A 15905-nucleotide genomic window follows, 5' to 3' on the forward strand; every position below is an offset into this window, starting at 1 on the left:
TGCTCAGTTTTGTGCTTGAAACCCAGGGCCCTGATGGCATAGGCATGTGAGGGAATTTCCTCGTCTGTGGGTTGCAAAGACCATGGGAATAGCATAGTATCTGGGCTGGAGTGCACCGTCCCTCATGGCTTCCCTTGGCTAGGGGGGTAGTTCCCAAACCCCTTGCACTTCCCTGGTGAGGCGACACCCCACCCTGCTTTGGCTTGCCCTCTGTGGGCTGCACCCACTGTCTAACCAGTCCCTGAGATAAGCCGGGTTCCTCAGTCAGAAATGCAGAAATCACCTGCCTTCTGTGTTGATCTCGCTGGGAGCTGCAGACCAGAGCTGTTCCTATTCGGCCATCTTGCCAGCCACCCATTATTACATATTATCTCCCACATTCAAAGGCAATTTTTACATAGCTATAACCATTATATAGGCATATCTCATTTTATGCATTTTATTGCACTTTGAAGATATTGTTTTTACTACAGGCTTGTGGCAACCCTGTGTCTGTTGGTGCCATTTTTCCAACAGCATGTGCTCACTTCATGTTTCTGTGTCACATTTTGGTAATCCTTGCAATATTTCAAACTTTTTCATTATTGTTATATCTGTTATGGTGATCTGTGACCAGTGATCTTTGATGTTACTATTGTAATTGTTTTGGGGCACCATGAACCATGACCGTATAAGATAGAGAACTTAATCGATAAATCTGCATATTCTGAATGCTCCATTGACCTACCGTTCCCCTATCTCCTCTGGCCTCTCTATTCCCTGAGACACAACAATATTGAAATTAGCCCAATTTATAACCCTACAATGGCCCCTAAGTGTTCACGTAAAAGGGAGAGCTGCATGTTTCTCACTTTAAATCAAAAGCTGGAAATGATTAAGCTTAGTGAGGAAGGCGTGCAGAAAAGTAAGATAGGCCTCTTGCACTGTTAAAGGAAATTAAAAGTACTATTCAATGAACACACAAATGATAAAATGAAACAGCCTTATTGCTGTTATGGAGAAAGTTTTAGTGATCTGGATAGAAGGTCAAACCAGCCACCACTTTCTCTAAGCCAAGGATGTCCAATCTTTTGACTTCCCTGGGCCACAGTGGAAAAATAATTGTCTTGGGCCACACATAAAATACACTAACACTAACAATAGCTGATGAGAAAAAAGAAAAATTGCAAAAAAATCTTATAATGTTTTAAGAAGTTTATGAATTTGTGTTGTGTGGCATTCAAAGCCATTCTGGGCTGCATGCGGCCCATGCGCCAGGGTTGGACAAGCTTGCTGTAAGCCAAAGCCTAATCCGGAGCAAGGCCCTAATTCTTATAAATTCTATGAAGGCCGAGAGAGGTAAAGAAGCAGCAGAAGAAAAGTCTGAAGCTAGCAGAGGTTGGTTCATGAGGTTTAAGGAAAGAAACCATCTCCATAACATGAAAGTGCAAGGTAAAGCAACAAGTGCTAATGTAGAAGCTGCAGCAAATTATCCAGAAAAATCTAAGATCATTGAAGATGGTTACACTAAACAGATTTTCACTGTAGAACAACCTTCTAGTAGAAGAAGATACCATCTGAACTTTTATAGCTAAAGAGAAGTCAATGTCTGGCTTCTAAGCTTCAAAGGACAGGTTGACTTCTTGTTATAGGCTAATATAGCTTGTGAATTTAAGCTGAAGCCAACAGTCATCCATCATTCTGAAAATCCTAGGGCCCTTAAGTATTATGCTAAATCTACTCTGCCTGTGCTGTATAAACAGAACAACAAAGCCTTGATGACAGCACATCTGTTTACAGCATGGTTTACTAAATATCTTAAGTCCACTGTTGAGGCAAGACCCTCCCCAGCAAAAACATTACAACTCACTGAGGGCTCAAATGTTTGCCAGCATTTTTTAACAATAAAGTATTTTTAAATTAAGGTATATACATTATTTTTTAGACATAATGCTATTGCATACCTAATAGGCTATAGTATAAACATACCTTTTATATGCATTGGGAAACCAAAAAATTTGTGTGACTCACTTTATTGTGATATTTGCTTTATTGCAGCAGTCTGAAACCAAAACCTACAATATCTCAGAGGTGTGCTTGTACACATACACACACACATAAACCATTTTAGTATATGGTGTTTGAATTTCAAAATGACGTTTTCATGAAACAAAATCAGTACCTTTTATTATTTTATTTGAACCTTGAAGCCATGATGGTGTCTACTATTATGAAAATGACTACTAAACTGTATATGGGAGATAATCTGTGACTTCATGACATTCGAGATGTATTTATTAAGAGACATATTGTGATGCTTTTGTATTATTTTTTGCACCATGCAAATAAGCAACTTTTAGGACCATGTGATTCCAAAGTAAAAACCTATAGCTTTTCAAGCTAACTTTTCACTCTTAAGTCAGTGGTCCCCAATCTTTTCAGCACCAGGGACCGATTTCATGGAAGACAATTTTTCCATGGACTGGGGTGGCAGATGGTTTCAGGTTGAAATTATTCTACCTCAGGTCATCTGGCATTAGATTCCCATAAAGAGCATGCAATCTAGATCCCTCACATGTGCAGTTCACAACAGGGTCCATGCTCTATGAGAATCTAACGCCACCGCTGATTTGATAGGAGGTGGAGCACAGGCCATGATGCTTGCTTGCCTGCTGCTCACCTGCTGTGTGACCTGGTTCCTAATAGGCCACAGTCCAGTACTGGTCTGTGGCCCCGGTGTTGGGGACCCCTGCTCTAAATGAAAGCCTTGATCTTTAAAAACTATTTTTCCATCCATGTATCAATAAACATGTACTAAGTGGCCTGCTATCCTTTTTAAAAAAAAGGACAGTCTCTTGCTGGATGAGGAATGCCAGACACATAAACAAGCACAAAAATGTTTTAGGCTGATTCATATAAAGCATATTTTGACTTATACAAATGACAGTTTCATGTGATTAAACCTAATATTCTCACAGACACATATGTATGTCACTATTTTTACACACACACACACACACACAATGCTTAACTGTTACGGAGAATCAGAAAAAGATTCCAAGAGGTAGAATGAATAAGAGTTTGTAAACAGATGAATAAGCATTTCAGACAGAGGTAACAGCATGTCTAAAGGCATAAAAGAAGGAAGATCTAATGTATTCAAATAATTGCAGGTGGATCACAAGCCAGGAAATGTGCAGTCGTGTGTGTGGAGTGTGTATGTTTGTAGGAGGGCGGGATGGTGGGGAAAAGAATGGCAAGAATAGATAGTATAAAACATGTTGGATCCAGATTGTAGACTTCATCTTAAAGGCAATGGGAAGCTTTGAAAGCTTTTTAGCAAGGGAGTGACATGATCACATCAACATTTTAGAAAATTCATTCTGATGGCAGTGTGGAAAACAAATTGGACTCTGCTGAGGAAATGGTATCAGAGAAAGCAGTTTGGAGGCTGTTTTAATAATAGTGAAGAAATAAAGCACAAGAATTAGGACAAAGAGAGAGATAATTAAAGACATACTTAGGAGGTACACCCACAGTATAGCTGAGCAGGGTAAGAAAAAAATCAAGAACAACTTTCAAATGTTGCTAAAATTAAATAACTAAAGGAATAGCTATTAGGGAAATGCATATTAAAACCACAATGAGGTGATGTCAGCAAGATAGCTCACGAGAGACACCTGGCACCCATACTCCCCACCCACACACACACACACTCACACACACACATACAAGAAAGGACCAAGGCAATGAATAAAGAGCTAACATTTCACTGGAGTATTGCCTAGAGAGTGCTGGAGTACAGTAGGGGAGTGGGGAGGTACCTATAGTGATTGGAAGCCCAGGAGGTACCTACAGTGATTGGAAGCAATGGAGAGACACCTAGCCTCTGTGGCACTGTCTGCCATGCCTGGATCAGATTGAGTTGGAGACAGGAGAGACTTTCCCTTTCAGGGAAATGGTAAGCAGAAGAATCTCATCAGCTCCTACTGCCAATGCAAATGCCCACAGTCTTTACTACAGGTGAATCCCACAGTCATCCCAAGCCCCAAGTCAAGTTTGGAGAGCTGCTGGGAATTCATGCAACTACACTGCTCTGGATTATGAACACAAGGTGTGCACTCCCCAACCCCCACCTATCCTGTGAGCCACACTGCTGCAGCACAGTGCCATCTTGAAATTAGAACCACCTCTGGAATGCGTCCTACTCTGGGACCAGTAGCCATTGCTCCCCTCCAGCACTGGGGTTTCATCTTCATTCCACCCAGCCCACAGATGGCTGATGCCATAACCCCAGCTGTGCAGAGCCTGGGTCCAGGATGGGTTGCAAATCTGGTCCTACACAGCAGGGAAACCAATTCCCACTGCCTGCACTTCCAGCTGGAGGAATAGTCTAGCAGTCCTACCCAGGGTGAACCCACTGCTGAGCCAGCTAAACTGCTGCACACTCTCCCCTAAGCTAAGCATGAAAGGACTCGGGGCTATCAAGTAGCTGACAAGCAATCCCTTGGGCTGTCCCCAAAACAGGTGGAGCAGCTACCAGCCTAGGACCTGAGAAACAGCCCTGCGGCACCCACCCCTCCTGCTGAGACACCTCTGGCCTGCCCAAAGGCCCCATGCCTGCAATCAGAGCCTGAGAAACAGATTCATGGGCTACTCCTAGATCACCTGCCCCTAGGCCTCCAAGCTGCCAACATGTAAGTCTTGGGCCTAAGAAACAGCCCTGCAGGCTGCCCCTGGCTACCATGCCCCCTGGCTGACTGAGTAGCTGTATGTCCACTTCCTAGGCCTCAGAAATAGCCCTGGGGGCTGCCCCTGGCAGACACACTCCCAGACTGAGTGGCTGTGTACCCAAGTCCTGGCCACATCTACCAGACAGGCATCCAGGCCACCCAAGAAGCCACCCATGTCCTAGGCCAGAGAAACAACTCCAGGAGCAAACTTGAACAGACACACACCCAGGACAGCTTAAAAGCCATGCATCTGCATCCCAGGCCTGAGAAACAACCCCCCAGGACACCCCTGACAGACATGCCCTCAGGCCAGCTGAAGAGCTGTGCACCCATGTCTCAGGTCTAAGAAATAGCCTTATAAGCCACCCCTGGCAGGCATAACCTCAGATTGGCTGAGCAACCAGGTGCCTGTGCCACCAGCCAGAGTAACAACTCCAAGTCCCCAACCCCAGCAAGACTTCAAGTTGGCTGACTCACTGTGCATACTCGCGCCTTGATCTGAGAAAAAGCTTCGCTCTCAGCAAAGCCACACCACACTGCCAAACTCTCTCATCTTAGATTCCTGAGACACTCATAAATGTTAGTATTGCAGATTACAGCTGAAGAAACTACATGGAGACTATACTACACGATAATCTAGACCCAAAACCAAGGCACCCCACCAAACTGACACCCCAAGACCCATCTATATGTATAAGTCTTTCCATATGAAGCCTACTTCAGAAAATTGGAGCAGGCAATTGTTCCACCAAATGCATAGAAATTAACGTAGGCAAAAACAAACAAAAAAACAACAAACAAACAACAACAAAAACATAGGCAGAAAAAGCAGGCAAACAGGACACCTTCAGAAGAACACAGTAATTCTCCAGTAAGATTCCAATCATAAGGAACTATATGAAATACCAGAAAAAGAATTCAAAATAGTACTCTTAAGGAAACTCAGTGAGATATAAGAGAATATAGATAGACAGGGGCTGGGCGTGGTGGCTCACGCCTGTAATCCCAGCACTTTGGGAGGCTGAGGCAGGCGGATCGCGAGGTCAGGAGATCGAGACCATCCTGGCTAACACAGTGAAACCCTGTCTCTATTAAAAATACAAAAAGTTAGCTGGGCGTGGTGGTGGGCGCCTGTAGTCCCAGCTACTCAGGAGGCTGAGGCAGGAGAATGGCATGAACCTGAGAGGCAGAGCTTGCAGTCAGCTGAGATCACGCCACTGCATTCCAGCCTGGGTGACAGAGTGAGACTCTGTCTCAAAAAAAAAAGAGAATATAGATAGACAACACAATGAAATTTTAAAAATTGACTATTTCGATAAGAAATTCAATAAAGAAATAGATATCATAAAAAAGAATCAAACAGAAATCCTGAAGCTGAAGGATTTAATTAATGAAATAAAAAATACAATTGAGGCTGGGCACAATGGCTGACTCCTATAATCCCAGCAGTTTTGGGAGGCCAAGACTGGTAGATCATTTGAGGTCAAAAGTTCAAGACCAGCCTGGCCAATGTGGTGAACCCCTGTCTCTACTAAAAAATACAAAAATTAGCTTGGCATACTGGTGGGTGCCTGTAATTCCAGATACTTGGAAGGCTGAGGCAGGAAAACTGCTTGAACCCAGGAGGTGGAGGTTGCAGTAAGCCAAAATCGCACCACTGCACTCCAGCCTGAGTGACAGAGTGAGACCCTGTCTCAAAAATTTAAAAAAAAAAAAATGCAATTGAGAGTATCAGTAAACAGACTAGATCAGCCAGAAGAAGGAATTTCTGAATGTGAAGACAGGTCTTTTGAAGTAACACACTCAAAAAAAGGCCTCTAAAATGTATGAGACATCATTAAGTAAACAAATATTTGCATTATGGGCATTCCAGAAGAAGAAAAGAAGGGGAAAAAAGCTAGTATTTCATTAAATATGCAGAAAACATATTTAATGAAATAATAGCTGAAGACTTCACAAGTTTTGGGAGAGAGACAGATATCCAGTTCCAGAAAGTTCAAATAAACCCACATAGATTCAACCTAAACAAGTCCTCTTCAATGCACGTTATAGTCAAATTATCAAAAGTCAAAGACAAAGAAAGAATTCTAAAACTGCAAGAGAAAAGAATTAAGTCACATATGAGGGAATTCCCATTAGTTTGAGTGGATTTCCCAGCAGAAACCTTACAGGCCAGGAGAAAATAGGATACAATCAAAGTACTGAAAGAAAAAATCTATCAACAAAGAGTATTATACCCAGAAAAGATATCCTTCAGGAATAAAGGAATCTTTGCTTTCAGCCAAGCAAGAACTAAGGGAATTCATCACCACTAGACTGGCTATATAAGAAATGCTCAAGGGAATCTTACATTTGGAAGAGAAAAGATAATTACCACACTCATAAAAACATGAAACTATTAAACTCACTGGTAGAACTGCTATACAAAGGAGAAAGAGAAAGGATTCAAACCATTTCGTTACAGAAAACCAGCTGCAAAAATAAATAAAAGAGAAACAAAAGATACACAAAACTACCAGAAAACAAACATAAAAACAGAAGGAGATCCTCATCAATAATAACCTTGCATGCCAATGGATTAAATACTCCATTTAAAAGATATAGATTGGCCGAAAGGATAAAAAATAAAAACCAGAGGCCAGGTGTGGTGGCTCATGCCTGTAATCCCAGCACTTTGGGAGGCCAAGGTGGGCAGATCATGACGTCAGGAGATTGAGACCATCCTGGCTAACATGGTGAAATCCCATCTCTACTAAAAACACAAAAAATTAGCGGGGTGTGGTGGCGGGTGCCTGCAGTCCTAGCTACTCAGGAGCTGAGGCAGGAGAATGGTGTGAACCCGGGAGGCAGAGCTTGCAGTGAGCTGAGATTGTGCCACTGTACTCCAGCCTGCAGGACAGAGTGAGACTCCATCTCAAAAATAAAATAAAATAAAATAAAAACAAGAACCAACTATATACTGCCTATAAGAAACTCCCTTTATCCATAAAGACTCATATAAACTGAAAGTGAAGGGATGGAAAAAGACATTCCACAAACAAAAACCAAAAACAAGCAGGAATATCTATATTAGATAAAACAGATTTCAAGTCAAAAGCTGTACAAAGAGAAAAAGAAAGACATTATATAATCATCAATGGATCCATTCAGCAAGAGAATATAACAGTGGTAAATATATATATGCACCCAGCACCAGAGCACCTAGATATATAAAGCAAGCTGTACAAAGAGAAAAAGAAACATTATATAATTCTCAATGGATCCATTCAGCAAGAGAATATAACAGTCAAATATATATATATATGCACCCAGCACCAGAGCACCCAGATATATAAAGCAAATATTATTAGATTTAAAGGGAGAGACAGACTTTCAATACAATAATAGTTGGGGACATCAACATCCACTCTCAGCATTAAACAGGTCATCTAGCCAGAAAATCAACAAAAACACACTGGATTTAAACTGCACCATAGGCTAAATGGACATAATTTTCAGACTGTTTCACCCAACAACTGATTTTTTTCATCAGCACATGGAACATTCTCCAAAACTGACAACATATTAGGACATAAAATAAGTCTCAAATTTTTTAAAAAATTGAAATATCAAGTATCTTATTTTACCACAATGGATAAAACTTCAAATCAATAATAAGAGAAACATTCAAAACTATACAAATACATGGAAATTAAACACCACTCTGCTGAACAACCAATGGATTAAAAAAGAAAATAAGGAAATCAGAAAGTCCCATGAGACAAATGAAAATAGAAACACAACATACCAAAACCTATGGGACACAGCAAAAGCAGTATTAAGGGGCAAGTTTATAGTAATAAATGTCTACACAAAAAACTAGAAAGATTTCAAATAAACAATTTAATGATGCATCTCAGGGAACTAAAAAAATAAGAAAAAAATCACACACAAAATTAGGAGAAGAAATAAAGATCAGAGCAGAAATAAATGCAATTGAGAGAAAAAAATACAAAAGACCAATGAAATGAAAATTGGTTATTTGAAAAGATAAACAAAATTGACAAATCAGTAGCTAAACTAAGAAAAAAGAAAACCCAAATTAAAAAATCAGAAATGAAAAATGAGACATCACAACAGATACCACAGAAATACAAAGGATCATGAACAACTACATGCCAATAAATGTGAAAACCTAGAGGAAATAGATGAGGTCGTGGATATATACAACCTACCAAGATGGAACCAAGAAGAAATGGAAAACCTGAACAGACCAATAACAAGTAATAAAAGTAAAGCAGTAATAAAACAGTCTCCTAACACAGAAAAATCTAGAACCAGATGACTTCACCATTGAACTGTAATGAACCTTTAAAGAAGAATTAAAAGTAATTCTTCTCAAACTGTTTAAAAAAAAAAAAAGTGATTCCAGCTGGGTGTGGTGGCTCACACCTGTAATCCCAGCACTTTGGGAGGTTGAGGTGGGTGGATCACTTAAGGCCAGGAGTTTGAGACAGCCTGGCCAACGTAGTGAATCCCCTCTCTACTAAAAATACACAAATTAGCCAGGCATGATGGCCTGCACCTGTAATCCCAGCTACTTGGGAGGCTGAGGCAGGACAATTGCTTGAACCCAGGAGGGGAAGGTAGGTTGCAGTGAACTGAGATGTGCCACCGCACTCCAGCCTGGGTGGCAGAGTGAGATGACTCCTCCAAAAAAAAAAAAAAAAGTGATTCTTTGAGGCCCACATAACTGTGATAGCAAAACCAGACAAGAACACAACAGAAAGAAACTACAGGATAAATCCTCCAATGAACATAGATGTAAAATTCCTCAACAAAATACTAGCAAGTCAAATCCAAAATACATAAAAAAGATAATACACCTGATCAAGTGGGATTTATGTCAGGAATGCAAGTATGGTTCAACATATGCAAATCAATCAATATGATACATTATATCAACAGAATGAAGGAGAAAAACCATACGATCATGTCAACAGGTGCAGAAAAAAAGCATTTGATAAAATTCAACATCCCTTCATAATTAAAAACTCTCATGAAATTAAGTATAGAAGGAAAATACCTTAACAAAATAAAGGCCATATATAATAAACCCACAGCTAACATCATACTGGATGGACTGGAAGAAGAAAAGATGCGCACTCTCACCACTGTTATTCAACATAGTACTGGAAGTGCTATGTAGAGCAATTAGACAAGAGAAAGAAAGGGCATCCAAATTAGAAAGGAGGAAATCAAACTGTTCCTGTTTGCAGATGACATGATCTTCTATATAGGAAAACCTGAAGACTCTACCAAAAAACTCTTAAAACTAATAAATGAATTCAGTAAAGTTGCAGAATACAAACATCGACATATAAAAATCAGTATTTCTGTACATGGATGATTAACTAAACTGAAAAAGGAATCAAGACAATCCCATTTACAATAACTACAAAAACATAAAATACCTAGGAATAAATTTAACCAAAGAAGTAAAGGATCTCTACAATGAAAACTATAAAATGCTGATGAAATAAATTGAAAAGGATACAAACAAATGGGAAGATATGCTCATGGATCAGAAGGTTTAATATTGTTTAAAATAATTATACTACCCAAGGAAACCTATAGATTCAATGCAATCCCTATCAAAATACCAATTACATTCTTCACAGAAATAGCAAAAGAAATCCTAAAAGACTCAAAACAGATAAAGCAATCCTGAGCAAAAAGAACAAAGCTGCAGGCCAGGCATGGTGGCTCATGTCTGTAATCCCAGCACTTTGGGAGGCCAAGGTGGGTGGATCACAAGGTCAGGAGATCAAGACCATCCTGGCTAACATGGTGAAACCCCACTTCTACTAAAAATACAAAAAATTAGCTGGGCGTGGTGGCATACACCTGTAGTCCCAGCTACTCAGGAGGCTGAGGCAGGAGAATTGCTTGAACCCAGGAGGTGGAGGTTGCAATGAGCCAAGATCGCACCACTGTACTCTAGCCTAGGTGACAGAGTGAGACTCTGTCTCAAAAAAAAAAAAAAAAAAAAAAAAAAAAAAAAAAAAAAAAAAAGAACAAAGCTGCAGGCATCATGCATCATGCTACAACTTCAAAATATACTACAAAACTGTAGTAACCAAAACAGCATGGTTCTGGCATAAAAACAGACACATAGACCAGTGGAACAGAATAGAGAACCCAGATTTAAAGAACCCATGCTTCTACAGCCACCTGATTTTTCACAAAGGCATCAAGGACACTAATTAGGGAAAGGACAACCTCTTCAATAAATAGTGCTGGGAAAACTAGATAGCAATATGCAGAAGGATGAAACTAGTCCCCCACCCTCTAACCTTATAAAAAAAAGCAACTCAAAATGGATTAACAATCTAAATGAAAAACCTGAATCTATGAAACTACTGCAAGGCAACATAGGGGAAAGACTTCAGGACACTGGTCTGGGAAAAGATTTTATGAATAACACCTCAAAGGCACAGGTGACAAAGCAAAAATAAACAAATTTGAATCTCTAATTTAAAATCTTTCCACAAAGGAAACACTATGCCTGGATGGCTTCACTGGTGAATTCCACCAAACATTTCAGGAAAAAGAGATAACATTATACAAATTCTTTTAGATACTAAAGAATGAACATTTCCCAACTGATTTTTCTGAAGCCAACATAACCTTGATGCCAAAACTTGACAAGAAATTAAAAGAAAATTACTCTTAATCCTCATGTACATAGACCAAAAAAATCCTTAAAAAATTAGCAAATTGAATCTAGTGATACAGTAAAAGGATAATATATCGTGACCAGTAGGGTTTATCAGCATGGTTGGTCTAATATGTGTGAATTAATACAATTCACCACATTAACAAAATAAAAGACAAAGATTATATTGTCACCTCAATAGATTCAAAAAAGGCATCTGATAAAACTTCAATACCCATTCACGAGGGAAAAAAAATCTCCAAAAACTAGGGGAAATTGCTTAAGCTTATAAAGAGTATCTACTAAAAACCTACAATTAGCATCATATTTCACACTGAAATATTGAAAGCCTTTCCCCTAAGATTAGAAACAAGGCAAAGAAGTCCAATTTCACTATTTCTATCACCACTATACTGGCGGTCTTAACTAGCACATTAGGACAATAAAAAGAAATATAAAACATAAAAATCGGGGCCAGGCACAGTGGCTCATGCCTATAATCCCAGCACTTTGGGAGGCCGAGGCGGGCGGATCATCTGAGGTCGGGAGTTCAAGACCAACCTGGGCAACGTGGTGAAACCCCGTCTCTACTAAAATACAAAATAAATTAGCCAGGCATGGCAGCATGCTCCTGTAGTCCCAGCTACTCAGGAGGCTGAGGCAGGAGAATTGCTTGAACTCAGGAGGTGGAGGTTGCAGTCAGCCAAGATTGCACCACTGCACTCCAGCACTCCAGCCTGGGCGACAGAGCAAGATTCCGCCTCTCCAAAAATTAGCTGGACGTGGTGGCACATGCCTGTAATCCCAGCTACTTGGGAGGCTGAGGCAGGAGAATCACTTGAACCCAGGAGGCAGAGGTTGCAGTGAGCCGAGATTGTGCCATTGCACTCCGGCCTGGGTGACCAAGTGAGACTCTGTCTCAAATAAATAAATAAATAAACAAACAAACAAACAAACAAATAAAAGCCCTAAAAATTGGAAAGGAAGAATGAAGCTGTAATTATTCACAGATAAACGCTTTCAATGGTGAAAGAAAATGAGCATATGTATGGCATACATTACTCAAGAAAAGCCAGCACACAGGGTAAACAAGAAGTAGAGGGAGAATTACCCAGTAATAAGACTTTACATGCTAGGCACAGGGCCACCATGCTAATAACAATACAGTCTTAAAAATAAGAGTAATTGAAATCAAGAAAAAGCTCAAGCTTTAAGGTTTGTTTCAAACCACTTCAATAGAGTGTTCAAATATCAGTAGAAATAGACCAAAAAGATTTTCCAGTCAATTGGTTGAAAATACCCTTATCATACATTTAAGAATCGCCTTAGATGCTGACTTTGCAAGTCTTACAATATTGTTAGTTTTTGTGAGGCATGACTCAGGGTACATCAGAAAAGAAAAGCAAAATATTGTGTATAAAGCCACCAAGAAAACCACAGTAGAGACCAATAGATCTCAATACCCCCCAAATCATGTCTTAGGCATTTAATAAATAACAGAATATTCAGTGTCAGGACCTTTCTGATTATTTTTAAAAGCTTTTGGTTTTAGAATTTAGCATAAACAAAATGAAAAAACTTCAGACTACTTTTCTAGGAAAATTATTTTGATCACAACTTGTCAGTATGTGAATAAGTAACAAACATAAAATCTTAAAAACTTTCTTTGAAGGCCAAATAAAATTTTCCTATAAACTACATTCACAGAAAAATGTCTATTCTTCTTTGCCACATATTTTCCTTTGGTTGTTGTTTAAGCATCTCCTTGTGATATAAAAAGCTGGCACAAATGGCTATTACCATGAATTAATTTTTAGAAAGGCAAAAATAGAAAAGTAAAATCTTAAACCTCATATGATTGAGTCAACAATTGGAACAAAAAATTTTCTGAAATGATGAACAAAAACATTTAAAAGGACAACTGAAAAATTTTAAAGTAGATGTTCTGATATAAGGCAGTTAGAGTAAAATATCACTTTGGAAGTAATAAACATTTCCTAGCAGTCAGTGATGCAGAACTAAAATACTGTCTTATTCAAAAGCCATGACTATATTGAACCTATCATACTGGACTCAGCAATTTCTTTCTGAAGACTTTTATTTGGTTGTAAAAGTTTGTAGCATTTCTTACTGCATGGGAAACCAATTTTCATAAGATATTCCCTAATTATATTAAAGTGCAAGTCTTGGCTGTGCTGATATTCTACTCCTAAAAGTAAAATGTAAACTGGGCTATGTATCAAGAAGATGTCTGTCAATAGTAACACCTCAAAAATGCAATTTTACATGTGAATTGAATCAGCCTACTGTAAAAGTTTTTTTGTTTTGTTTTGTTTTTGTTTGTTTTTCCCCAAAAGCTTTTCCCGGCCAGGTGTGGTGGCTCATGCCTGTCATCCTACCACATCAGGGGACCAAGGCAGGAAGATGCCTGGAGGCCAGGAGTTCAAGATCAGCCTGGGAAACAATGAAATCCCTCCTCTATTTCAAAAAATAAACAAATAAGGCTTGCCCTTACTTCATATAACCATTATTTACTAACAGGACATCATAGTTAAAAACAAAAATGTACCTGACATTGTAGCATATAAAAGAGACTTTTATAATGTATCAGTTTAGAAAGCTTTAGGTTGTAAGTAACAGTCAACCCAGTTCACAATAGCATACACAAATATGGATAAATTTCTCACAAGACACAAAATCTTGAACAGAGCAACTGCTAAAGCTGGTTCACTAATCAATGATGTCATCAATATTTTCAGTATTTTTTCTCCACCATCCTAAGTGTGTTAACTTTTTATACTCTTTTTATTGCCTAATGGTTCCAAGATGGTCACTTCAGCTTTAAGCATCACATCTAAAGTCAAACTCAGAAAAGGGGTTACCCCAGCCCTGTCTGACCCTTTTATCAGAAAAGAGGAAAGCCTTCCGTGAAGTCCCCCAGCAGACTCACAGACTAGAATTGTATTACATGGCCACTGTAGCAGTAAGTTTAAAAAATCTAGTATTTAACTTTTCTAATTTTTATGGTGAAAGTAAGGAATAGATATTGCATTGGATAACCAATAGTGTCTGTCACAGTCCTCAACCCAACATGCACATACACACTTCTTCTCATACCTATGCATTAAACAGAACATACTCATTCTCTCCTAAAGAAAGACAACCCTACTATCTCATCCAATTACTGCAAACAGCTTTAAACAGAATCCCTGGGTGATTTTCTATCTGCTATATCAAGTCCAAATATGGCAATTCCTATCTGACCATCTGAATAGCTACAAGGTAAGATATCTATCTCTAAGCCATCCTCCTTTGTTAATATAACTGTGAAAAAGAAAGAACAGAGTAACCCCATTAAAATTCCCATTCAGAAAAGGGAATAATGGGAAGCACACATTGTCAACAGCCCACAATCCACACTGTATCTTTAGGACAGAAACAGCAGATTCCTTGGCAGGCAGTAAAGTAAATTCCTTGGTTAGTCAATCTGCTAGGTCCTGGTATAAGTCTCAGGAGCATCTGCTTTGCCATTGTCCTCTTTGGCGACATCTAAGGTAGTTTCTAAACAGACACTCTTCCCAGGGGCTCCACAGCTTTTGTAGCCCACTTCACACTGGTTTGACTTAGAGTGGTGGATATGAGAATTGCTTGGAGGGAAAAACTTGTTTTATTTGCTTCACATCAACTCCTTGTGTGAATAACCATAGCTAAAAAAAAAAAAAACCACTTCCAAATAATCTTTAGGCTTGGGGATTCTCATCTCTTAGCTGCTGACCTCTGAACTCTTACAGTAGACTTGAGGCAATTCTAACAATAGCTTTAGGTGGAGAGGTACTGCCGCTAATCCCTGCAAAATTCCAAATTATGAGGTTCTTTGTTAATTTAGAGCAGGAGCTAAAAGCAGAATACTTCTATGGCGAACTGTAACCCCACCACCACCACTGCGCGTTCAATGCTGGGGAGCACTAATTTGAGTTCACCCCCTTCTATAAGATCCTACTGAAAAGTCACAAGAAGTAATTAATACATGCCAATATTCCAGATTTTTCCTATTGTTTCTCCTGATATTATAGCCTTCTTTCCCACAGAGCCAGCCTGCCATGGAACAGCAGGCACAAGTTAATCAAATGCCTTGCTGTCACATAACAAGGGTAATAACTTTCCTCTCACCTTTCTCTGTTAAGTCTGGAGATAGGTAGTCTAAAGTCGGAACTGCTGTTCAACAATGCCCCAGTCTCTTTCTGTCCATCTACTCCAAGGCCCACAGCTTGTGAGAATATTTTAGCCTCATGCTTGTCATCTCATGGTTACAAGATGCCTGCTACAGCTCCCGGCTTCATGATTCCATTTAAGGCATAAAGAGAGGAGAAAGAGTAAAGTACCAGCCACCTCTGTCCTCTTTATGAGGAAAGCAAAAGCCCTCCCTGAACTCAGCAGACTTCCCTTCCTAATCACTGGCAAAGGGGAACAGGATTGTTATGACTGGTTTCAACTAT

At 39.4% G+C, this 15905-nt stretch overlaps 1 protein-coding gene across 3 annotated transcripts in view; it reads right to left on the reverse strand.

Annotated features, from left to right (window-relative positions):
• Positions 1-15905, reverse strand: part of NRG4 (neuregulin 4) — a 124963-nt gene that overhangs the window by 85563 nt on the left and 23495 nt on the right. The gene's annotated exons all lie outside the window — the stretch shown is intronic.

This window comes from Pongo abelii, chromosome 16 (genome assembly GCF_028885655.2).
Source record: "Pongo abelii isolate AG06213 chromosome 16, NHGRI_mPonAbe1-v2.0_pri, whole genome shotgun sequence".
NCBI lineage: Eukaryota > Metazoa > Chordata > Mammalia > Primates > Hominidae > Pongo > Pongo abelii.